At 36.8% G+C, this 23,962-nt stretch overlaps 1 protein-coding gene and 1 non-coding gene across 2 annotated transcripts in view; one reads left to right on the plus strand and one right to left on the minus strand.

Moving 5' to 3' along the window:
* KCND2 (potassium voltage-gated channel subfamily D member 2) overlaps nucleotides 1-23,962 on the plus strand; it is a 530,951-nt gene that overhangs the window by 110,665 nt on the left and 396,324 nt on the right. The window lies entirely within an intron of this gene.
* Nucleotides 6,262-6,368, minus strand: LOC112299952 (U6 spliceosomal RNA). Its single transcript, XR_002974329.1, has one exon. It is a non-coding gene; the product is annotated as a U6 spliceosomal RNA (small nuclear RNA).

Raw genomic sequence — 23,962 nt, forward strand, 5'->3', positions numbered from 1 at the left:
GTCCTATTCATTTTAAGGTTAACAGAAGGTTTCAAAGGCATTTAATTAGAAAAAAGAAGGAATAGAAAAAAATTTCTTTTCAAAGCCAGGAAAGTGGTGACTCTATGCTAGAGGCCTAGGATTTAATTATGTTCAAATACAAATATATAAGTAGAAAGTGAATGCTGCAGCGTGTGAATAATGACAAAAGCAGGAAATCCGCTGAGAGGCCATGTGTTCTAGTAGCTTGCAGGATCCCTGGGTTCCAGCTCCAGCTCTGTAATAACTAGATGACTGACCTTTCAAAAGTCATTTATCCTCCCTGGGCTTCAGCTTCCTCAAGTATAAAATAAGAGGTTGCTGTAGATTCTGCCCAAGATTCCTAAAAGTCTATAATTCTATGACAGGCTATATATTATCACCGCCTATCAGAATCAGTTCAACAACGAAATATATTTTATCTTTGCAAATTACACAATATATTTGCTGCTTTTCTGCTGAACACTGCTATAGATTGCACCATGGATGAACAGAACCAACGAGGTCTAAGCAGAATATTTTTCTTTGGAAATTATTAATTGGAGATGGGGAGTGAGAATAACTAGAAAAAGGAGGCATGAAAGGGGAAAAAAGAGATTTTTCTGTTAGGGAGACTCTGGTATAAGTCATCGGGCATCTAGTAAATTTCTCAAATTACGTCCCAAGTTAAACTTCTGATCTTTCCCACAAAATCTCCTCCAACTACATGTTATTGATCTCAGGTGATGGAAAAACCCCACCCCTCCCATTTCCAGGTGAAACATCTTAAGAGTTATCCTGACTCTTAGATCCTTCACACACACCACATGTAATCCATGACTTTATGTTTGAAATATACCCATAGAGCACCCCCACTTCTCGTTGCTACCACCCTGGCCAGAGACATTGTCATTGCTCACCTGCACAACTGCACCTGCCGCTTACTCAAAATCCCTGCTGAACCTGTGCTCCATTTTAGTGGCCCGAGTTATCCTACCAAAACCCGAGTTTGACTATGTGACTTCTTTACTCAGAGCTGTGCAATATCTTCCTGTTTCATGCAGAATAAAATCTAAAGTCTTTATAATCGTCAACATGGCCCTACATGACCTTCTCTCATTCTGGGACTCTTTTGGACATCTCCTTACCTTTCTTTCTGCCCTACTGGTATGACTCCTCCAGCTCTTCTTGTTGCTCACTCTGCCAAGCCTCACTGGTCTTCTTACTGATTTTCTTATTCCCAGAGCAAATAAAGGTCTTGTCCACTCACTGTTCCCTTTGCCTGGATCACTTTTTCCTAGGTACCCACTTGGTAAACTTTATCTCCTCCTTCAAGTTTCTGCATCATTTATAATAGTGCCTGGTATGTAGTAGCTGCTCAGTAATATTTGTTGAATGTATTAACCTTAGATGTTATATTTCATCCACTGGAACTTGGTTTACGTTCTCAGTTGCTAATTCATCCAAGGTATATCTAGTTTGTAAATTCAGCATCAACTTAGTATTTTTTTTTTGCCGAGTTTTTTTCAGGAGACCTTACTCTATTGTCTCATATGCCATCAATAACTCTGTACTGAGTGCAGTCCAGAAGAAAGCCTCTTTTAGTAAATGGAGGCATTTTTAACACCCAGAGTTCTCTGTAGAAAAACAGCGGGAAGTGCAGTAGTTGAACTTTCAAAGCCAACCACCCACATACTAGGAGGTGCACCTCACACATTGGATAAACTGAGATTATGCCAGGAGGAGGACAAAGTTTGTAAGAAGCAAAATACATTAGTTATGAATGACACAAAAATATATTGGCATACACAATTGATATTGTTGACAAAGGTATAAAAAGAATTATTTAAAGATATAAAAAGAATTATTTAAAGATACAAAAAGATGATGATGTACGACAAAGCTAATTTAAAGTTCACAGCTGTTACTTATCTCTTTGTATTTTGCTTTGAGATAGGGAGGAAGGAAGGAAAGGAGGGAGGGAGAAAGGGAGGAAGGAAGGAAGAAGGAAAAGAAGGAAGGAAGGAAGGGAGTTCAAGAGTACCAGTTGACAAAGCCTGCCTTTGAGATGTGTCCTGGTCCAAGAAATCACTTCTCGATGTGGGCAGCAAGAGTGCAAGGCTAGGTAAAGTCATCCAGACTGGTCATTGTATCAGCAGTAGTGACCCAGCGGTTTTCATACTGGGTCGAAGGGACGAAGAAGATGAAGAGGCCAGTGAAAACACAGGACAAAGGTCAGTGTATCAGCTAGAGCTCCTTTTCCTCTTTTCAATCTCCACTCAGAGAGGACAGAGATGAAGATATGTGTTTGCATTTATTGCAGTCAAGGGTCTAGTCATTGCCCTAAGCAATACTACCTTCTCCTAATTAAGGTAAGGGCAGAGGTGCTGGGACATAGGGAATTAATGCAGAAATGAGAAAAACACTAGCATTCAATTATGCAATTACTTAATTTTTTTGATGCACATGGTTAAGGCTATCGAAAAGACGGAATTGGAAAATGCATCTATAAGAAAAGATAAATGAGATTTTTGAAACAGGATACGCATGTTCTAAATAGAAGCTTCATGAACAATATAAATGAAAATTTCTGTAAGTATGAAAAATAGATCTTTAGGTAAAGAATCATATATGTGTTGCCCTGACTGTTGTGGCTCATTGGTTGGGTATCACCCTGAAAAGTGAAAGGTCACTGGTTTGATGACTAGGTTGTGGTTTTGGTCCCCTATAGGGGCGCAGACGAGACTCAACTGATCGCTGTTTCTCTAACACATTAGTGTCCCTCTCCTTCTTTTTCCCTCCCTTTCTCCCTCTCTAAAATAAAATCTTATATGTCTTAAAAATAACTTGTAAATATAATTGAAAAATGTAGTTTTTGTACTAATTTATATAAGAATAAAATAAGACTGTGTAATAGAAATTTAAAATTATTCTAATATTAATTTAAAATCTTAAAATTGCAAAAGAAGGTGATCTCTAAGGTTTGTAGGGGTTTGACAACTGTGTCCTTTCTCATAAGTGATTTTAGACAACTGTGAATTAAAGTAGATATGATTTCAGTGAGCCAACAGTATTGTAGTGAATCACGCAGTCCCACAGAAAGATAAGCAATCCTTGAGTTGTGTTTAAATGTAAGATATTGTGTATAAGACTAAGAGTCCGGGAAGTTTTTACTTACATTATTTTACAATATTTGAGTGAGGCAAACAAGGGGATGATGATCTGTTAAATGTATCTCCATCTAACTGAATTTTGTATTCCTTTCTCATGTAGTTTTTCTGCACTGAATCCAGACTTTTAGTTCCAAGAGATTATTTGCCTTCCTGCTACTGAGAATTTACAATGTAATAACTGCAATGAAACATGGGATTTCCATGCACCATAGATAACTTTATGCCTTCAAGATATTATCTTTTAAAATCATCTTTCTGTGAAGCAGCAAGTTTATCAATATGGAAATGGCTGGGGTTTGGAAAGGCAGGAGTCCTTATTTTTTTGGAATCAGAGGCAGAAAGTGTAAATCAGAGGCAGAAAGAGGGACACTAAGGAAAGAAAAGGATTGATTAGCCCAACTGCCCACTGTGCAGCAAGCAAAGACGAATGTGTGGGGAGTGCTGGATTATCCACTCAGCCAGCTGAGGGTGTGATTAGTGCACCAGTAAAGCAGATATTATTTTTTAAATGCACTTAAAACTTCAAAGTAAATGTCAAAAGGTCATCCGAGTAAAGTTCTGTGTTGGTCATCTAGCCTTATTTTAGGACTTACTACAATTTGTTCTTCTTTCTTAATTTTTCAGTTACAGTTGATGTGCATTATTTTAATTTCAGGCGTACAACCACATGATTAGACACTTATGTAACTTACAAAGTGATAAATCTAGTGTAATAACTATGGATGGTGTCACCCCTCTGACATCATATAGAGTTATTACAATATTATTGAGTATATTCCCTATGCTGTACTTTATATCTCTGTGACTATTCTGTAACCACCAGTTCGTACTTCTTAGTCCCTTCACCTTTTTCACCAGTCCCCCAACTACTCTTCCATGTGGCAACCATCAGAATGTTTTCTGTACCTATGAGTCTCTTTCTGTTCTGCCTTTTCATTTTTTTTTCTTTTTTAGATTCCATATGTAAGTGAACTTATATGGCATTTTTCTTTTTCTGTCTCACTGACATCACTTAGCACAATGTCCTCTGGTTCCATCCATGTTGTTTGTTACACATGGAAAGATTTCATTTCATTTTGTGGCTGAATCATATTCCATTGTGTATATGCACCACTTGTTTTTTCTATCCATTCATCTATTGATGGACACTCAGTTTGGTTCCATGTCTTGGCTAATGTAGACAATGCTGCAATAAGTATATAGATGATGTATGTCTTTTAGATTTAGTGTTCAGGTTTCTTAGATAAATACTGAGAAATGAACTTGCTGGGTCCTTTGTCTCTTGGTAGAGCCTTTGTTTCAAAGTCTATTTTTTCTTATATGCATTGATTGCTACACTAGCTTTTTGTTTTGTTTTGTTTTGTTTCCATTGTCATGAAATATATTTTCCATCACTTTAGTTTCAGTCTGTGGGTGTTTCCTGTCTGAAATGAGTTTCTTATAGACCACATACATAAAGGTCTTGTTTTGCTAACCATTCAGCCACCGAGTATCTTTTGATGAAACATTTAATCATTCGCATTTAAACTAATTATTCATAGATATGTACTTATTGCCATTTTACTTATAATTTTATCTTATTTTTCTTCTTCTTAAAGAAGACCCTTTAACATTTCTTATAATACTGGTTCAGTGGTGATGAACTATAGCTTATTCTTGTGTGGGGAGCTCTTTATGTTTCCTTTGATTCTAAATGATATAATATTGGTTATAGGTTTTTGCTTTTCATCATTTTGAATTATTTCATACCAATCTATTCTGGCCTGCAAAATTTCTGTTGAGAAATCAGCTGATAGTATTATAGGAGCTCCCTTATAGGTAAATAACTTCTTATTCTCTTGCTTCTTTTCTGCCTTTAACCCTTTGTTGTTTTAATTATGATGTGTCTTGGTGTGGGCCTCTTTGAGTTCATCTTGTGTGGGACTCTCTTCATTTTATGGGCTTGTATTCTATTTTCCTCACCAGGTTTGGGAAGTTTTCTGTTATTATATTTTCAAAGAGATTTTCAATATTTTACTCTCTCTTTTCTCCTTCTGGCACCCCCATGATGTTAATGTTGGTATGCTTAAAGCTATCCCAAAGGCTCTTTGTACTATCCTCATTTTTTTGTATTCTTTTTTAATTTTTGTTTTTTCTGATTGGGTGTTTTCTGCTTCCTTATAATTCAAATCACTGATTTGATTCTCTGCTTCATCAACTCTTCTGTTGATTCCCTCTGATATACTCTTCCTTTCATTAAGTGTATCCTTCATTTTTTATTGTTTTTTTATGGTGTTCATGTCCCTTTTTATAGTTGACACTATTGCAAATGTCCTCAATTGCTTCCCCCTTCGTATCCCCCTTCCACATAGTTCCCCTGGCCTTCACCACATTGTTGTCTGCGTCCATGGGCGATGCATATATGCATATATTTTCCTTGGCTAATCTCTTCCAGTCCCCCACTCCCCTCTCCCTCTGAGATCTGTCAATCTGTTCCATGTATCCCATGTCTCTGGTCCTACCTTGTTTATCAGTTTATTTTGTTCATTAGATTCCACATATGAGTGAGATCATATGGTATTTGTCTTTTTCTGACTGTCTTATATTTCTTAGCATAATAATCTCCAGGTCCATCCATGCTGTCACAAAGGGTAAGAGTTCCTTCTTTTTTAAAGCTGTGTAGTATTCCATTGTGTAAATGTACATCTTTTTAATCCATTCATCTACCGATGGGCACTTGGGCTGTTTCCAGATCTTGGCTATTGTAAACAATGCTGTTATGAACATAGGGGTGCATATATTCTTTCTGGTTGGTGCTTTGGGATTCTTCAGGGTCTAACGGCAGTTCCTTTTTAAATTTTTTGAGGAAGCTACATACTGTTTTCCACAGTGGCTGCAGCAGTCTGCATTCCCACCACCAGTGCATGAAGGTTCCCTTTTCTCCACATCCTCACCAGCACTTGTTTATAGATTTATTGATGGTAGTCATTTTGACAGCTGTGAAGTGATACCTCTCATTGTAGTTTTAATTTGCATGTCTCTGATCATTAGTGACATTGAGTATTTTCTTATATGTATATGGGCCATCTGTACGTCCTTTTTGGAGTTGTATAAAAATAGGGAACACTTCACAAATTTTTATCTCATCCTTGGGCAGGGGCCATACTAATCTTCTCTGTATTCTTCCAATTTTACTATATGTACTACCAAACTGAGCACTTCATTTCCTTTTTTATGTTGTTGAAGTTCTCACTAAGTTCCTTGAGCATCCTTATAACCATTGTTTTGAACCCTACATCTGGTAGTTTGCTTGCTTTCATTTTGGTTATTTCTTCTTCTGGAGATTTCTCCTATTCTTTCATTTGGGACCTGTCTCCTAATTTTGGCTACTTCCCTGTTTTTTTCTGTGTGTTAGGTAGCACTGCTATGTCTCCCAGACTTGGTAGAGTGGCTTTATGTAGTAGGTGTCCTGTAGGGCCGTGTGGTGCAGCCTCCCTGGTCAGGCAAGCTGGGCACTCCAGGTGTACCCTCTGTATGGGCCGTGTATACTGTCCCATTGTAGTTGAGCCTTGATTGCTGTTGGTATCCCTGGAAAGGATTGACACCCCAGGCTGATTAGCTGCAAGGACCAGCTGAGACTACAGTGGAGGAACCGCTGTTCAGTAGTCAACCACACAGAGTAGAACTCCCTTTAGTGGGGCTTTGGTGCCTACCGAGTCTACCCCTTGAGTTTGTCACTCATGGAGATCACTGGACCGTAATCTGGTGTGATCTGAAGCTTTCCACCAGGTACACTGGCTCTGGAGCCTCCCAAGAAGCCACCAGCTGTGCCCTGACCAGGGCCATTTGGCATGAGCTACAGAGTGATATGCAGATGGCTACTACTTGTGCTGGGCTTGCAGGTGTCCAGGAGAAGCCAAACTGTGAACGTAGGCTTGCTTCCTCTAGTGCCAGGCCTGGGGCCAATTAGCAAGCAGTAGAAGGCCAGATGGTGCTTGTCTGAGAGATTTTTAAAAAGTCCACAGCATGAGACAAGACAGGTCATTTGTATGGAAAAGCTACTGGGAAAGGCATGGGTGGGTCTGCAAGTTAGGTAGGGCAGGGCTCAGGGAGTCACCAGGTCAGGGCCCACAGTGATAGCCAGGTTGATGGATACTCAGATATGGCATTTCCTGCCTTCTCTGTGAGGGGAGGGCTCAGCAAGGGAACAATGACTTATGTCTTGTAGAAAGCTGCCTCACCAGTTCTCACCCTGATAGCAAACAATTCAGTTCTTCCCTGTATGTCCTTGGTCACTTTCAAGCTGCTGCCCCAATGCTGGAGCTCAGAATGAGTGAGTCTGAGTAATTCCATGTGTGAACCCTTTAATAGGAATATTTGGGGTTCCAGAAGCCTCTGTCTCATTCAGCCACAATCTCTGCTGGTTTTTACAGCCAGAAGTTGTGGGGCTTCTCCTCCCAGCACTACCCTGGGCTGAGAGTTCTGATGTGGAGCTAAGTCTCCCTTGGTCTTTAAGCAAGGGAGCTTGCTCTTTAAGAGAAATTCAAAGCAGTGTGGGACCAGCCCATCTGTGTCTCTGGCCCTTCTACCTGTATCATTGTGGCTTCCTTATACCCTTAGTTTTAGGACTCATGTTCAGCTACGTTTCAGGTATTCTATATTATGGTCGTTTTGTAGTTTATTATAATTTTGATGTGGTTATAAGAGGTTCTGAGTACCATATTTACGTAACAATGTATTGCTATTTTGTAGAAAAGTTTCTGTGTGTGGGGTTTTTATAAAGTAACTTTTCAACGCTTAGGGCCTGTAATGGAGTCTGTGTGTGCGTGTGGAAAGCAATCACGGTTTGGTATTTTGGGAGAAGCTCTGCACTACTACAGAATAGGTAAATATTTCTTCCCAAGCTCTCAGTGGAATAACTCCACTCTCTGGGGCTGCCCTTGTCCGAGCTGGAACCCTACTTGTATGAAAACAATGGGGAGTAGTTAGAAGACAGCTGTCCTAGAAAAATGCAAACCAGTTTGGTTCTAACTTGAAGTTCTCTAAATTTTTGTTTATTCATTTGTTAAAAGAACAGATTGGGCCAAATTACTTCCCAAATCTAATCATTGTTGTGACTCTGTGACCTTGGGTAGCAACCAACATTTTGGTCATGTTTCCTCAACTGTTAAATTAAATTGTGGGACTACAGTTGTTAACCTCATCCATCTCTGCCTCCCTCCCTTCCTTCTTTTTTTCTTCTAAGAAATTAATGAGATAGTATGTTTGAAAGCATTTTAAGATTTCAAAATGTGGTATATAACTGCAAGGCATTATTACAATTTCTAAGATATGGTATGTCAACAGTTACTGAATGCATGTTATATACCAGGCATAGTGCTATGTATTTATAATACATTATCTCTTACCAACTTAGCAAATTTACAAGGTGGTTATCACATATTTGCTGCAAGTGAGAAACCCAGGACTCATGGGAATAAAGGGGTATTTTTAAGGTCAATCATAAATAACAGAATTTAGGATTTAAATCCAAGTGTGCCTGATACCACGCTGCCAGGTTTATTTCTTGTGGCTTCAAGCAAAGTGAACCCAAACAACCAAGGCAGCAGGGGTTCTCTTATTCTGCTCAGGCTGACCATAATGGCTGCTCCTCTGTTTCCTTTGAAAAAAGACAAAGAAGGTCTGTATAGCTACTTCTATGGGCTAGAGCTGACAAATAATTTTAAGACTGATGTTTTTTCTCTTATGATATTTTCATCATTGCAATATCTCATCACTACCATCCTGAAGTTTTAATAATTATTCTAAAGTAGGTGTTGAGGAGGAATTACCTACATGGGAAATGTTAGGACATGAATAATCTTATTTTTTATTTATCTTTTTTACTTTTGGCTGAGTACATGTGAATTTGGAGACTAAATACTGTTGAGATTTATTCAATTTACTTCTCAAGGACATAAGAATCTAAGTATTTGCATGAATCAATGAATTTAGAAGATAAACAATAACAGAAAAAGTATACAAAAAAGGAGATATGGATGAAATAAACATTTTTTTTCTTTTTGTTAATTTATTGGGGTGACATTGGTTAATAAAATAATATAGGGTTCAGTTTCATACAGGACATGCATAATTTAAAAAAAAAACTCAGAGATTATTTAAACAGGCCTTCCTCCAAATGAGAACTTGCATGGTTTCCATGGTTAAACTCACTTAATAGTGGGGGGAGAGATTTCCTTGCGAAATTTTAGTAATGTCATTCTAATTACTAAATAGTTAGGGGTTTGGTTCTCAGAAGAAAGCCTGGATACTCAGCTTGCAGTTTCAATTAGTTACAGAAAATAGTGATTAGTTAATATCATGAACATTTTCAAAAGGAAAAAGTAGCAATGAGGACACAATGTTAATAGCTAAATCTTTCTATACTATTGTCCTATCAAGGTGACCAGGAAAGGGCTATATCAATCTTGACAAATATCTGCTCTAACGGCTTACGTTCCTCCAGGGTCTTTGTTGCCAGAGAGTAAACAGGTCTGGGATATCTGTCTGTTGTATCTGGTACTAGCTCAGTCGGGCAAGCCCTCACCAGGAATGTCACAGCTACACGTCTGAACGCATTGCTCTCTTCCACTCTCACTGGTCTCGGATTATAGTGCCATGTCAAAGTTCATTTGCTCCAAAGCCTTTCAGCCTTGGCTTTTTTTCTCAATGGCTCCAGGGAAAGAAATTTCCAGAATGTAAAGGAATGCTGAGGATTCCTTACCCTTTAATAATTATATTTTGCTTTTCAGATTCTTCTTTCACATCCAGAGACAATTTTTCTTATTAGTGTTGAAACTTCTAATTGCTAGTTAAAAATAGGGTAGAGAGTTTTTATTTTTAGTGTTAGTTTCTTGGGTTTCAGGTTATTTCTTGACAGTTCAATTTTGTTTGTATGAAAGCCAAACTACTACATTGAAAGAAACTAATTAGGTATCCTTGGCTTAAAATTTTAAAATCTGTTTAAAGTGACTCTTAGTAAACATGGAAATGACCAATTATCTTTTTTATTCTAAAAGTTAATTTTCTCTGACAGTGGAAATCTGATTGTAAGTTTAAGAATATTTTGTAGCAATTTTATTAATAAAATTTACAAATTTAGTCTTCCCTAGTGTACATAAACTATCTGCACAATATTTAAATTTACATTAGCATCCATTTTTCTAATTGTCCTTTGTCATTTTCAGCTTTATTAATAATATTAATATGTTTATAAGAAATTTGACTATATTCCAAATCTCTTGGTTTGGAGCTATTGGTTTCCATTAAGAATTTAAAGATTGAAAAGGGAAGAAGTCTCTAATAAAGACACAAAAGGATTTTATGGCAGACGAAAGATAGAACTGAATTAAAGAATGCATTGTGTTTCTCCTGAAACATATCTTCTTCATCAGATTTCAGTTATTTATTGTCCTTAAAAGACTTTACTTTCTGTGGATAACCTGCAGCTGCTCATTTCCCAAACATTTCCCAAACTGGAGCTACTGAGTGGACACATGAGTATGTTGGGGGACTGCCGCAGTACAGATGGCATTTAATGTTGGGTTCATGACCTTGGTCCTTCTTTGATAAATGTATATTAGCTAGACTTTGAGATTGGCCAATATATTGAGGGTTGAAGTAAACTAGTTCAAATAAAAGGGAATTATGAAAAGCATAATAATTTCAAATTAATATTTTATTAGGATCAACTTAAATTATCCAAATGTGTACCAGACCACTTTGTTGTCTCAGAAAAAAAAAACCCCACAAAGCATGTGGCTAATTAGTTATCTTTCACATTTTGCCTCAATTTATTTTTAGCTCAGTGAAGTTACAAAGATGTCACAGCAGTGACTTGTTTTATAAGAAAAAAGGCACTATTTTAATCTTCAAAAAACAACAGCTTGCAGGGGTCAGTCTTTTAAAGTATATGCTTCCCTAGTTGCAATTATTAATCAGTTTCCTTCAGGAAATATATGAAATTAAATATTAAAGTATAGATCTAAACAGTGCTACAGTCTCGGGGCTTCTGAGAGCAAGATTTCCTTATTAGCTTGAAGTAATTGACCTTCCTTTATCCAAAAGTAGACTCTTGCCTGAATATGAAAATCCATCATTTGTCTTTATACCTCATCATCTGGGCTTTATTTACTATTATCTTTTACCTTATTTACTAGAAGTTAATTTTCCATGATGACATAGTTAACTGCTAAATAAAGGTTTTGTTTATTAAAAGGAAACTTGAATAGTATGCTCAGTTTGGTGTTGGCTCACTCAGCTACCAATATTTATCTGCCACCTATCTATCAGGTACCAAGCACTACTCTCATTGCTTGAAATCAGTGAACCAAACAAGGTATCCAACCCTCAGGAAGCTTACATTTTTATGGAAGGTAGAAGATGATAATAAGCATGTATTATAAGCAAGTCATACAGTGTGTTAAAAGGTGTTAAGTTCTGTGGGAAAATTAAAACAAAATGCAGACAAGAGTAGGGGAATCATGAGTGCCAAGTGCGTCCGGGTAGGGTGGGGAGGAGAGTTGCAATTTTAATAAGGATGCTCTGTTTGCTGTATTAATAGGTGACATTGACAAAAAGGCAATGAGGAATTTAGCAATGCAGCATGCTTCCTGGAAGAACATTCCAGACAGAGGGAGGAACCAAAGCAAAGACTCAAGAACAAAGCATTTCCTGGAGTATTTAAAAGGAAGCAAAGGAGAGTTTGGGTGGAGTGGGGTGAACGTGGGGAGAGCAGCAGAGATGAGGTAAGGGAGGGGCTGGAGAGTGAGGCCCTATGAAGACCTTGGAGGGTATCCTTGGCTATGGTGGGACCCAGCATTTATTCTAAGAAAAATGGGAAGCTGCTGCAAGGTTTTGAATGCAAAGTAATAGCATCTGATATTATAATAGCTTATTATAATATTCATTATAAATATTAATATACAAAGCATTGTTGTATGCCAAATACTTCTTTTTCTAATTTTTTTTATTTTTAAATACTGTTGATATACAATATTATAATTACTTTCCAAAGTAATAGCATTTGAATTCTGGATACATCATGAATGTTGACTCAACAGGAATTTCTAATGGATTAGAATTGAGTTCAGATAGATGCAAAATTACATGATTACCTGTGGAAACCATAGGTATCTTGGTAAATAAAATAGCAAATCAGAATAGTAATATTCATTATAAATATTAATATACAAAGCATTGTTGTATGCCAAATACTTTTTTTTCTAAATATTTTTTATTTTTAAATTACTGTTGATATACAATATTATATTAGTTTTAGGTATAGAACCCCATGATTAGACATTTATATAACTCAAAAAGTGGTCACCTGATAAATCTAGTACCCATCTAACACCATACATAGTTATTACAATATTGTTGACTATATTCTTTATGCTGTAATTTACATCCCCATGACAATTCTGTAACTACCAATATGTACTTCTCAAACCCTCAACCTTTTTTACCCACCCATCAACCCATCAGGCAACTGCCAAAATGTTTTCTGTATCTATGAGTTTATTTCTGTTTGCTTGTTCATTTGTTTTGTTTTTTAGATTCCATCTATAAGTGAAACCATCCAGCATTTGTCTTTCTCTGACTTGTTTCACTCAGCACCATACCATCTATGTCTATCCATGTTGTTGCAGGTAACAAGATTTCATTCTTTGTTGTTGCTGATTTATATTTCTTTTTATATATGTACAGTTTCTTCCTTATTCATTCATCTATATTGATGGAAGTTTAGGTTGCTTCTGTGTTTTGGCCATTGTATATAGTGCTGCAATACACATATGGATGTATATGGTTATTGTTGGGGTTTTTTTTCAATTTATTGTTTTGGGGGTTTCTTCAGATAAATACACAGAAGTGGAATAGCTGGGTCCTTCTTTTCTTCTTGTTGTAGCTTTTGTTTTAAAGTCTATTTTGTATAGAATAAGAATTGCTATCCCAGCTTTTTTTCTCAGTTTTCATTTTTATGAAATATTTTTTCCATTCCTTTACTTTCACTCTGTGTGTGTCTTTCAACCTGAAGTTAGTCTCTTGTAGACAGCTTAAATAAGGGTCTTATTTTGCTATCCATTCAGCCACCTTATGTTTTTGATTGGAGCACTTAATCTATTTGTATTTAAAGTCATTGATCATAGATATGTAGTAATTGCCATTTTATTATTCATATTTTAATTTTATTTTTCTGATTCTTTTTCTTAAAGAAAACTTTTTAACATTTCTTATAGTATTGATATGGTGGCAATTAACTCTGTTAGCTTTTTCTGTCTGGGAAGCTCTTTATCTATCCTTCTTTCTAAATGATAGCTTTGTTGGGGAGAGTAACCTTGATTGTAGGTCCTTACTTTTCATCACTTTAAATATTTTATAACAATCCCTTCTTGGCCTGCAAAGTTTCTGTTAAGAAATCAGCTGACAGCCTTATGGGAACTCCCTTGTAGGTAACTAACTACTTTTCTCTTATCTCCTTTCTCTTTGTCTTTAACCTTTGGCCTTTAAATTATGATGTCTCTTGATGTGGGTCTCTTTGAGATCCTGTTCTTCCTGGATTTGTATGTCTATTTCTTTTACCAGGTTCGGGAGTTTTTCATCATTATTTTTTCAAATCAGTTTTTAATATCTTGCTCTCTCTCTTCTCCTTCTGGCACCCCTGTGATGTGAATGTTGGTACACTTAAAGTTATCCCAGAGTCTTCTTAAACTATCCTCATTTTTTCAATTCTTTTGTTCTTTTTGTTGCTCTGATTGGGTGTTCTCTGTTACTTTATCTTCCAAATTTCTGATTTGATCTTCTGCTTCCTCTATTCCCTTCCTGATTCCCTGTAAATTTTAATTATTCTCATTTATAACTGGTTCTTTTTTGTTTTTAGCCCCACTTTTTGCTTTCTATCTTTGTGTTGAAGTTCTCACCGAGATCACCTAATAAGTTCATTGAGCTTATATCCAGTTTTGAACTCTGCACCTGGTAGATTGCTTGACTACATTTTGTCTGGTATTTCTTTCTGAAGTTCTGTTATGTTTTTGTTTTTGTTTTTGTTTCATCTGGGATGTGATTCTCTGTTCCTTTTCTTTTGACTACCTCCCTCTGTTTGTTTCTATGTATTAGGTAGAGCTGCTTCATGTTCTAGTCTCGGTAGAGTGACCTTATATAGTAAGGGTCTTCCTATAAGGCCCAGTGGTGCAGCTTCTCTGATCACCCAGGTTGGGCGCTCCAAGTGCACTCCCCCACTTTGGGCTGTGCACACCCTCCTGCTGTAGTCAAATCTTGATTGCTGTTGACATGTCAATGGGAGGGATTTACCCCCACATCAATAGGCTCGGAGGACTGGCAACAACTACCGTGGAGGATCTCTATGTAGGGCTGACCCCGTAAAGCAGAACTCACTTTGGTGGGACTAAGATACTTACTGAGTCTACCCCTTGATTGTGTTGGTCATGGAGTTGGTTGAGTAGTGCTTCACTGTGGTCTGAGGCTCTCCACCAGGTTTGCTGGCTCTGAGGCCTCCTGGGAGGTACAGGACAAGGTCAGCCAATGTTTTTGCTTTGCTCTGATCCACTGCCTTTGCCCTGCTTAGATCTGCTGATGGCTGCTACTTGTGCTGGGCTTGGAGTTTCCCAGCAGAGGCTAATCTGTGAACTGAGACAGGCTGCTGCTAGTGCTGGGCATAGGGCCACTTCTCAAGAGGTACGAGGTATGCAAAGGCTTGATGCTGTTTGTTTGAGAGTTTTGAGGAAAGTCTACAGTATGAGTCAAGACAAACCATTCATATGGAAGACACTGAAAACAGCTTGGGTGGGCCCAAAAGCTGGATGGGGCTGAGCCTCAGGATATCACCATAATGGAGCAAAATGGTGTGAGCCAAGTTTATGGACTCAGATATGGCACTGCCTGAGTCCTTTGTGTGTGTGTGTTGAGGGGGAGTGGTCAGCAAAGGAACAATGACCTCTGTCAGCACTTATGTCTTGTAGAAAGCTGCCTCACCAACTCTCACCTCTTTGCCAAATAATTCAGTTCCTCCCAGTATGTCTCTGGTGCCTTTTGAGCTGCTGCCCCAATGCTATAACTCAGAGGAAATGAATCCCAGTAAGTCTATGCATGGGCTGTTTAAGAGGAACTGCATGGGCCCCAGATGAGTGGCTCAGATGGTTGGAGCATAGTCCCATACACCAAAAGGTTGTGGGTTCAAATCCTGGTCAGGCACACACAAAAGCCAACCGATCCTACTGATTGATATTTCTCCCGCACATAAATGCTTCTTTTTCTCTTTCTCTTCCTCTCTATCTGAAGTCAATAAAAGTATCCATGGATGAGGATTTAAAAAAGGAATGCATGGGACTCCGACAGCACTCTGTCACAGTCAACCGCAACTTCCACTGATCTTTACAACCAAGAGTCATGGGGGACTTCTCTTCCTGGTCCTGGAACCCTTGGTTGGGAGACCTGGTCTGGGGATGGGGCTTCTCACTCAGGGGACACCTCTGCAGCTGAGAAATACCTCTGGAATTTTAAAGCCACCACATGTGGGTGTGGGACCTGCCTATCTGCATCTCCACCCTCCCTACCAGCCTCTTTGTGCCTCTTCTTTATATCCCTAGTTATAGGACTTCTATTTAGGATTACCTCTTATTCTGAAATCAATTTTGTTTTTTATAATTAGGAAAGGTAACAACACTGGGAAGTGTTGACAGTGCTGAAAGGGAGCGATTATATTACTTCAGATAGTAATGTCTTATGTTTATGCTGTCTGAACAACCACAGGCTCTCAACAAAGGTTTATTTCTCCCTGGTGTTACATGTCTCTCAAAAGCCTGCTGAAACTTCACTTCTTATGATCTTCATTCTGGGACTCATTGTGACGAGGCAGCCTTTATCTGGGGCATGTCTATGTCACAAATGATGGCAAAGAGAATGCCAAACCACAGACTGCCTCTTATATTTTCTGTCTGTTGGAGACACATATCACCTCTACCTACCTTGTATTGGCTAAAGCAAGTCATGTGACCCTTTATGACCTCAACAGAGAAGTAAATGTTCTACAAACATCCCACTGGGACAGGCCCCATTGCAAAGGACAGGAAATTGTAACCAGGATCTAATCTACCTCAGTGGCCCTGCCTTAATTTTAATCCTGTTTACATACTTTGCATCTGCTAATCTGCTGGCATTTTTCAGGTCTGGTCCAGTCTACAAACAATGCAATGCACAAAATAGCTAATGGATTCCTTGGGTTGGGAGATTGCTTAGATGTTCTACACAAATGTCTAGGCAGAAAACCCTTGTGAAGAAGGGTTCTCTTCACTTAAGACTGACTTAAGTGAACTTAAGACTGACAGGATTCCTGATTGGGGCTCAGTGGGGAGATGGAGAGAAGGAGTGCTCCTCTGGATTTCCCCCAGCAAATGGGTTATAAAGGTTGATGAAAGCCATTTCTTATGAAGGAAAATAATATGCCACACCCTAAAATGTTTGTGGGTAATCTGAACTGCAGTTAGCTGTAGTTAGCTCATGAAGTGAGAGAATTGGTAAGACCTCAATTAATAAAAACAAAACAAAACACTTTCAGTATCGTATCTTTCTGCTTTTATTACAGGATATATGAAATGTCATATGTATTGGTTTGCCCATTTCTCCCATAGAATGAGCCCCTGGAAAGCAAGGCCTGCCCATTTAATGTTTACTACCAAGAACTTGGGAAGTGGAAAGTAGTCTCAATTCACAAAATGAATGAGTGAGTGAATGAATGAATGAATGCCTAACTAGGGGCCAGGTTAATTTATTTAATCAAGGTTGTCCTGAAAGCAAGCATTATGCCAATAATTCTAATAGTTTAATTTTTGCTGTTTGTGTTTTATTCCAGCAAATCTTCATGAGTGGCTCAACAAGATTATCTCCATAGAGTAGTAATATGTACTGGAAGGCCTTCCATAGGAATAGGTTATTCAAGGAAAGTGGCCACTCTTGCATGGCATTAAAGAGAAGCCTTTTACATGTCAGAGAATACGTGTTTTTGTTTATTTGTTGGTTTGGTTCATTAAGTCTTCTTTCCTCAAAAAGACACTGTTGTTGTGTTAGAGGTGAGGTAGAAACTATGTGGTGGGAAATTTTCTTGATAAGAGTAATTTACTGTTTATTTCTTGAAGTATTTGTTTTGTTAAGGATTCTCCAGTGTCCAAGGTGTTAAATCTAGTGTAGTTTCTCTTTATTCTTCTTGCCCCCACATCTTCTTACTTCTCTTATGCTTCTAGAATTGCTATAAACCAGATTGATCTGAAAAGGGAAAATCTGGAATTTTCTTATAAACTTGCTTAATATTACTCTTGTTATTCTACTCTGCAATAAATAAGGGTTAGTTTTTAATTGAATTTATTTTGTTTTGTTTTTTCAAAAGTATTTACTTCTTTTTATAGTATATATACATGAACTATTTTTTTAGTTTATTTCATTTTTGTTTTAGTTTTTAAGATGAAAACATCTTCTTAGATCTAGAAAATATAAATTTTTAATTGATTTTCAACTTACTATATTGTAGACCCATTTTATATCAACTCATTTGTTTTGCATTTTTGAAATTATATTCTAGAACTTTGGCTTAAGTAGCTTAAATAGTCAAAACTGTGATGAGAAATCTGCCTTTCTGTTTCACTGATAAACTTCTTTCCTATGAGGTGTCTTTTTCCACAGAGGAACAGGACTACTAAATTTAGTGCTGTCAGATACTCCAGGTTCAAAGCTCTCTGCTCAGTCTCCAAAATGGAATAGCTGCCACCAGCCTTTCAACTAACAAGTCTTTATGAACCTGGACTTTTTGCACCAAAGTTAGAAGTCTGTCAGTTGAATTCTTTTTATCAAGTTTTACTTCACATTGATGGCCTTAGCTTCATTTCCCTTCAGAGATCCTGTAACTTCGCTAGAATATTCTTTGGGAAATGATAGCTTTCAGCGACTTGTGCCTTAGTCCTATTCGAATTTTCCTATTACTTGCCAATATTCTAGTACTTTCTTCATTTGTAAATTGGCAATGTAATTTACTTGAATTTTTATAAAGACTATTTCTATAGTGGCAGTTTTTCATCTTCTTTTTGCTTTCCTCTGAACCAGTACTAGATTTTTTTTAATGTAAGATTAATTTACTTCCACTTTCTTCCATAAAGAAGGCAGAAAAATACAAAAACCTGACCTTTTCACTAGTTAGAGATCAGAAACTCCTCTTAGGCTCTGCTCTCATTTCTACATACCACATTTCAAACCAGAAAAACCAGTATACATATATCATCTCCTTTTTAAAAGCAGGAAACTTTTATAAAAAGTGATTCAGATGCAAATATGAAAATCTTTTAAATTCATTCTAAGAATGGACTTAGCTTTGAGTTTGCTTTTTTATTTTTGAAAGTGGTAACAATGAACTTAATTGTTCTTCTGGCCTATCTATGCCACTGTAAGGAGAGACCTTCCATAGTTTTATGATTTGATCAAGAGCTATTTCCACACCAGGAAGAAAGTGGTCATGAATATGAACACTTCAAGCTTTAAATATCTAATATCTTCATAGTCTGAACATTTAGACCTATGCATAGATTAGGCAGGAGACAAAATTAAAAAGTGTATATGTTTAAAAAAAATACTTGTTTGGCTACCATTGTCTAATTTTTCTGTTAATTTTTTTTTATTTGTGTGGGTATTGTAGAGAAAGAAAAATAAATTTTACCTCTAGGTTCTTGACTGAGACACCCCTGTAATAAAAGACAGATTAACAGGAGAAAAATAAACAGAAATTTAATAACATGTTTAATAATCCTCCATACATAGGAGATATTCATAAAAACTAACTCCCCCAAATGGTCCAAGGTATCACCTTAACCTACTTCTCCAACTAAAAAGAGAAGATATTGTCTAAATGTTTCACTTAGCATAATATCCTTTAGGTTCATCCATGTTGTCACAAATGGTAGAATTTTATTCTTTTTATGGCCAAGTAATATTCCATTGTACATATGTACCACTATATTTTATCTACTTTTCTATTGGCACTTGGGTTGCTTCCATATCTCGGCTATTGTAAAGAATGCTGCATTGAACATAAGGGTACCTTTATCTTTTTAAATTAGTATTTTGAGCTTCTTTGGATAAATTCCCAGAAGTGGAACAGCTGGATCATAAGGCAGTCGCACTTTTAATTTTTGAGGTTACTCCATATGGCCCTACACATGGCTGCACCAGTCTGCATTCCCATCAGCAATGACACAAGGTTCCCTTTTGTCCACATCCTCACCTGCAATTGTTCTTTGTTGATTTATTAATGATAATATTCTGACAGATGTGAGGTGATATCTCATTGTGGTTTTAATTTACATTTGTCTGATGATTAGTGACTTTGAGCATCTTTTCATATGTCTCTTGGCCATCTCCATGTTCTCTTTGGAGACTCTCTGCCCATTTTTTAAATTGGATTTTTGTTTGTTTGTTTTTGGTATTGAGTATATGAGTTCTTCATAAGTGTTAAATATTAACATCTTGTCCAATGTGTCATTGGTGAATGTCTTCCACTCAGTAGGTTGTCTTTTTGTTTTATTGGTGATTTCCTTTGCTATGCAAGAACTTTTTAGTATGATATAGTCCCATTTGTTTTTTGTTTTGTTTTCCTTGCTGGAGGAGATATATCAAAAACAATATTGCTAAGAGAAATGTCAGAGATTATACTACCTATGTTTTCTTCTAGGAGATTTATGGTTTTGAGTTGTATATTTAAATCTTTAATCCATTTTGTGTTTATTCTTGTATACGGTATAAGAAGGTCATCCACTTTCTTTTTTTTTTTTTGCATTAATCTGTCCAATTTTCCCAACACCATTTATTAAGTAGACTGTATTTAACCCATTGTATGTTCTTCCTTCTTTTGTCATATATGGAATCTAAAGAACAAAATAAACAAACCAAAACAGATTTATAGATTTAGCGAACAAACTAATGGTTGCCAGAGGGGAGGAGGTTTGGGGGACTTTAAGAAATACCAATTTGTACTTACAAAATAGTCATGGGAATGTAAAGTTTAGAATAATGACTGTAGTCAATAATATTGTAATAACTATACATGGTGCCAGGTGGGTACTTGAATTATCAGGAGGGTCACTTTGTAATTATATAATTGTCTAACTGCTCTGCTTACACTGATACTAATATAAAATAATTTTGAATGCCAACTGTAATTAAAAAATAAAATTAAAATATTAGATGAGTTGCCCTAACTAATGTGGCTCTGTTAGAAATTGTCTGGCAGGGGGAGGGGTTGCCAGTTCATTTCCAGTCAGGGCACAATCCTGGGTTGGGGGATCAGCCCCAGTCAAGACACATGTGAGAGGCAACCAATGGATTTTCCTCTCTCACATTTATGTTTCTCTTTCACATTTATATTTCTTTCTCCCTCTTTCTCTCTTTCTCCCTCTCTTCTTCTCAGTCTAAAAGTAAGTGAATACGTAAATAAATAAATAAAATCTTTTTTTCAGTTTTTTTATTGTTGTTCAATTACAGTTGTCTGCATTTTCTCCCCACCCCAGACAAACCCACCTCCCTCCCCCGCCTCCACCCTCCCTCATGGTTTTGTCCATGTGTCCTTTATAGTAGTTCCTGAAAACCCCTGTCCCCACTGTCCCCTCCCAACTCCCCTCTGGCTATTGTTAGATTGTTCTTAACTTCAATGTCTCTAGTTGTATTTTGTTTTCTTTTTTCTTTTGTTGATAAGGACCCTGAAACACCAACCCAAAAGAACCTATGCACCCCAATGTTCATAGCAGTACAATTTACAATAGCCAAGTACTGGAAGCAACCTGAGTGCCCATCAGTAAATGAGTGGATCAAAGAACTATGGTACATTTACACAATGGAATTCTATGCAGCAGAGAGAAAGAAGGAGCTTATACCCTTTTTGACAGCATGAATGGAACTGGAGAGCATTATGCTAAGTGAAATAAGCCAGGTGGTGTGGGACAAATGCCATATGAAATAAATAAAATCTTATATAAAATTGTCAGGGAGGAGAAGTCAGTTATGGAAGTTTTCAGGCAAAACACAGTAGGCGAGGGTATGATTGCTATGCAGATTTAGTCTTTGCTTTCTCCATTGATAAGAGGTTTTAGAGCTTTTAATCATCTTTCTCTTTCTGGTACAGAGATTTCTCTTACAAATGTAGATTTTTCTTATAAATGTAAATGTCTCTTAGAAAAGTGTACCTTCAACTTCATTTTCAGAGTTTCTCCTCTCTCTGCTGTTTTTGATAACCAGGTCAAGATAATCCTTATGCCCATGACACTGTATTGGGATGAAATTCTGCATCTCTTCAGAGTCAAATTTGAGCTCAGAAAAATACCCCAGGGAATTCACTGACAAGTTTTCCTATCTAGTATTGAAGAATTGAGGCAGTATCATTCAAATTAAGTGACTGAAGTTTTTCTATCTCTATTATGATTTTTTTTTCAGGAAGATTGAAATCACATGAAATTAAATATAGACAGTAATTTTATAGTCTATAATTTTATATTTTCTGGCTAGTTAACAAACTCAGAAATATAAACGATAAAATATTTTACCCTACTACCAGCTTATTTGTGTTCTGAAAAGTTGGTATCATAAGTAGCATAATTTTATTGAAAGTGTTTTTAAAAGTTGCTTAATATTACTTTTTCCCAATAGGATTTACCTTATTTTATCTATCCAGAAGAGAAGCTTACCTATTTTAGCCTGACATTACATTATCTATATTTAGATTAAATGTAATTTATGGCAGTTATCCACATAATGATTATAATTCCTTGTCAAATTGCTACAATTCCTCCATGTATATTTTTCTGTACCTTGCCTTATATCAATTTCATCTTCCAAATTGCCAATGAGTTCAGCTTCTTAATACATACTTTGGTCTTAATTAAGAGACTTTCTTTAAAGATTATACATTGCTTGTCAAATAAAATTTAGAATATTTAATGGGTAACTCAAGTCTTCTAAATTTTAAAGCACTTTTCCCAGCACAGTTTGCCCTTTGGCATTTCTGTACCTTTATACATTGTATTTCTTCTACTTGAATGTGCATCTCCCTTTTCACCCTCTACTATATTTGAATAGCCCTTTAAGATATAAGTCTGATAATATTTGTTCTGATGAGCTTCCCCAATTCTCATCTAGCGGTCAAAATAATAGCTCTTCTCAATATTTATGGAGCCATTGGCCCATCCTGGTAAAGGAACTTATCCTATCACATCATATGCCTTGTAACCATCTCACACATTGGAATGTCAACATAAGAAACATCCAAACTTATAAGAATTTTTGTGTTTATTTGAGCCAAATCGACCACAGTTTCTGGGAAACAAAACATCAAGGGATTGAGAAAATGCTCCAGGAAATGATAATTCTGCCCCTTATTTTATATACATTACAATCAAAGAGGAGGTATAAGGGGGGTTACACAAAATCCATTGGTTTTTAATTAGGGAGGCAGGAGAAAGCAAAGCAGGGAAACCTCTGGGATTGGATAAAAAGTAAAATGATAGACACATACTTCTTTTACATAGGTGGATACTGGATATTAATAGCCAACAATTATGATGATAACAATAGTGGGAGGTGGGAATGGGTGGGGCTGAGGGGGTGTGGTCAGGTGAAAATGGAGACAATTGTATTTGAACAACAATTAAAAAATAAAATAAATAAAAGAATAAAGATAATGACAATAACAATGAGGGGAACCGTGGTCTCCCCTCTGGTGTGGTTTGTGCCAGAAGCGTTTGGAGAAAGGGAATTACCTTGACATTCCAAAGGTATGTTATCACAGGGGCAAAAGGACAGTAGACAGGCTCCATTACGGTAGAGACTGACTTTTGTCTGGGAAGATTCTAGCCTAGGATATGACTACCTGCCATGAACTGATTTTAGTTAAAAAGTTTTCATTTCAGACCATCCTGTGTGGTTGCTTTAGGTCTCTGAGTTTGTAAGGCTGCCACCCAAGCCTCCCCTGAGCTTGTCAGGTCTAGTGTGTGGCCTTTTTGTCCACAGGAATCTGAACTTTCTTTTGAAAATAAGTCACTTGCTTCATGCCCAAGAGTTGACCTAGTGCCAGGAACCTGTATTTGGGCAATAACACATGGTCTTGTTTGTTGTTGTTGTTTAATGAATATTCCACAGTCTCTGAATTACAATCTGTAAAGTCTCTTAGACTGAGGCATGCATGATTTCTGTAGATATTGTTGTTTCTTGTAGAACATCAATTTTTGAAGAAATAAGTAAAATAGTGAAATTTTTCTTCACAAAACACTATTAAAAATAACACCTTATTAAGTAGTTATTAACTGAGGATGTCTTAATCAGAATATACTTGGAAATTTAGATTCTTTAATTTCCTGTTTATAATTGCTGGGTGGCACAATGTTGATTACGTACCATACAAAGTCTTTTTTCAGAATCATTGTTCACTTCCATTCCTTGTCAGTTTAAATGTACCCTAACAATGGAGATATGCCTTTTCAATATTCTACATAAATTCATACCAAGGCTTGATAACTGAACTGCCAGAAATCCTAAATTCATCAGAGACTGCATTATTTTTGTATAGATAAAAAGATGTGGTTCTCCATTACATTACATGAATTGTCATCATAATATTACAGTTCAAGCGAATGAACCATTCTCTGGCATTTGAAAAGCCAGTTAACATAGCATTTTTCTGACGAAGCTCAAGTTTATAAATGAATTAATTCTCTTTGTGTGGGTGTTGTAAT

This window comes from Desmodus rotundus, chromosome 6 (genome assembly GCF_022682495.2).
Source record: "Desmodus rotundus isolate HL8 chromosome 6, HLdesRot8A.1, whole genome shotgun sequence".
NCBI lineage: Eukaryota > Metazoa > Chordata > Mammalia > Chiroptera > Phyllostomidae > Desmodus > Desmodus rotundus.